This window comes from Centruroides sculpturatus, unplaced genomic scaffold (assembly GCF_000671375.1).
Source record: "Centruroides sculpturatus isolate CEXI.00-Female unplaced genomic scaffold, Cexi_2.0 scaffold277, whole genome shotgun sequence".
Taxonomy (NCBI): domain Eukaryota; kingdom Metazoa; phylum Arthropoda; class Arachnida; order Scorpiones; family Buthidae; genus Centruroides; species Centruroides sculpturatus.
In genome coordinates this window covers 700,198-703,299 of record NW_019392628.1, presented here as the reverse complement: position 1 = coordinate 703,299, position 3,102 = coordinate 700,198, and positions in this window count along the sequence as shown.

Sequence of the window (3,102 nt, the reverse complement as noted above, 5' to 3'; positions counted from 1 at the left end):
GTGCTTATTGTACCTGTCGTTCTCTCCTGTACAGGTGTGATACCACACACACTACACAAAAGCCTGGGAACATTACAATTGAGTAGAAATACATACATCACACTACAGAAGGCCACTATATTGAATACATGCCATATTGTTAGGAAATTCCTGAATACAGACACTGACATACACATTTAATTTTAGTTTTGTTTTGGTTGCTATGCCTTGACTCTGGTCTGGCATAGTACACAGCCACCGGTTTAAACAGAGTATTACCCACTAAACCCAACACAAGAATAATAATAATGTTGAATTTTATTTTCAGCATTTAGAAACACTGTTAATTTTATAATTATCAATTTTATAAACATACATTTCAAGAAATCAAAATGAAGTTGTCTTGTAGTGCTGAAACAAAAATACAGATCAAATACTTTCCAAGCAGAATTTTTCACAAAGTGTCATAAAAAAAAAATTAGAAAAACAAAATATTTGTATAAGTATGAACAAAATTTGTAGAATTATCAAAACTAGTTGCAAAAAGTGGTATGGCATGTTAGCAGGCAAGAAACCTATCTGTTTGGAGAGATGGACAAGATGGGTGGATGGAGTGAACAAAGAAAAAAATCCACTTTTGTTAAAAGTTGTGGATGTATGCACATTAAGCAGTTGAGCAGACAGAGGACAACTTACTTTGGAGGAAATCAGTCTCACATTATTGAGACAGAGACATTTCTACCCATCCACCTCAAATCAACGGGATCCCTAAACACAGATGGCCCAGCAGTCAAAACCTCCTGGCACTCTTCTCTAACAGAAATTGCCTTTTTCATTTTTTTTGAAACATGCATTACTTAATTCTTTATGAACATTACTTATACAAAAAAAAAAAAACACCTTGTCTGAATACACTTATACTTTTTTGCTCTAAACTGGCATCAACTACATAATGAAAAGGGACATACTTGTCAAGTTTCTTAATATATCACTGATGGATTTCTATGGCTTTTTTAAACATCTTTTTCTCAGAATAGACAATACAGTATTTCTGAAAAGTTTGCAAAGACTTATGGTCAAAAATCACACAAGAGTGCACAAAAGTTTTCAATGCTTGGTAAAGAAGGTACAGGACTGTTAATAGACTTTACAAGCAACACAAAGCAGACCAAGGCTATTCATCATAGAGTTTTGAGGGACAAAAATTAAAAAGCAAACCAAAGTGTCTCAAATTGCATGTACATCCTCCATACTACTAGAAGTTTTTCCACTGTTAATTATTAAAACATATAATTCTCCAGAATTTATTAATTACATAGATGTTTTATTAATTAATTACATAGATTGTTAACTCAGTGCATATCTTATGACCTGAGTTAACAATAATATGATTTACAATATTCACCAGCTTGCTGACATTCAACCACTGGTTCCATAACTGCTGATCAACTGTGTCTTTGATCTCTAAAGCAGTTGGTATTCACTACCTCTATACAACTGTTAATCCATTGACCAACAGCTAATGATCCATTTTGTAAAATATATTGTTAGCTGTAGCAGTCAATCATCATTTTGTTTCTGTAGTTGAAGTAGAATTTGTTATCAAGAACATGTTGATATTTTTAATATCAATATTATATGGAGATGAAATAAAATGATTGAACAACATTTTATAGATTTTTATTTCTTTGACTGTACCATTCTAAGCTTTATACTGCAATATATATATATATATATAAATTAATGGTAAATGAATTCTACCCTATTTGATCTCTTACTTAATTATTGTTTGGTAAATTTCATTATAATATTGTCAACATCAAATATTAACCATATACTACAAATATTGAAATAACAGGATCAAGGAGTGTATATCAGTAGAATGTAAATATTCTGCAGATAACCCATTATTTAATATGATGGCTCTTACAAGGAAAATAAAATATATTCTCCAATAACTTTCTTGAATTTAAAAAGAAATTGTTATCAGAATTAGTGAAATCAAAAATTTCTATAATTGAAAAAAACAAAAACATGTATGCTCTGACTATACTTAACAAACTGCGCAAGATCAAAGTAATGACTGATTTTAAATCACCAACTAAAATGGGTGAAGTCTGGTCAAAAAGTTGGAGAACACAGATTGGAGATTTGATCTGCATTCAAGCAGGGTTTGATCTTCAATTATGGCTAGTGAATATGACAATTGAAGAAATTCTTTTATGATCTAGAGATGACTGATTAATTAAAAAAAATTAATCTTTTAAATCAATAAAAAAGTATACATCTAATATTTTAGAATCAATGCTGAATAGGAAAAAATATATACAGTAATACCTCGACTTACACAAACCCGGAGTTACGCGATTTTCAAATCTCGTCAATTCGTCTTTTGTTTGAGCGCCAAGCAACTCTCGATTACTCAATCCCCCCACACTATTGTGGGGGGATTGAGTAATCTTACATGTTCAGACGTGTCGCGCGGAATCGACACATAGCTACAATTTATTTTGTGTTATTTATTTCTGTGTTTGTTATATCTACAGAGACTTAAGAGACTATGTGGTGATTCCTTGTAACCATGAACAAATCAAAAGACGAGATAAGATTAACGAGAACATTTATTAGCTTACATACATACGACTTCGGTTTTACACAAATTGCGAAATTATACCCAGACTTACGCCGTTATCGCTCAGTCCCACCTATCGTGTAAGTTCGGGGTATCACTGTATATTAAAAATATTCTGTAACTTACAATAAATTCTTTATATAATTCTATGTTTACCACCTGTGAAAAATAAATTTATGAAATTCATATAGAATATAAGTCAATATACTAAAACTTTTAAGTCTGAAATCTTGACTACTTTAGGGGAAAAATATAATTACTAAAAAAGGAGGTTTTATGTAAAATAAGTTTTAAACTAAGAAACTTTTACATTAGAAAGAAGTTAATTTATAATTTGATAAAATTAAAATCAATTCTAGACATACTATATACTTAGATAAGATGTTCAATTATCTTCAAGATGTATAAAACAACAAATATAAAATTTGAAAACAATCTTTTATGATGCTAATCTGCTTTATTATTTTTATATTTTAAATAAAATTAAAACA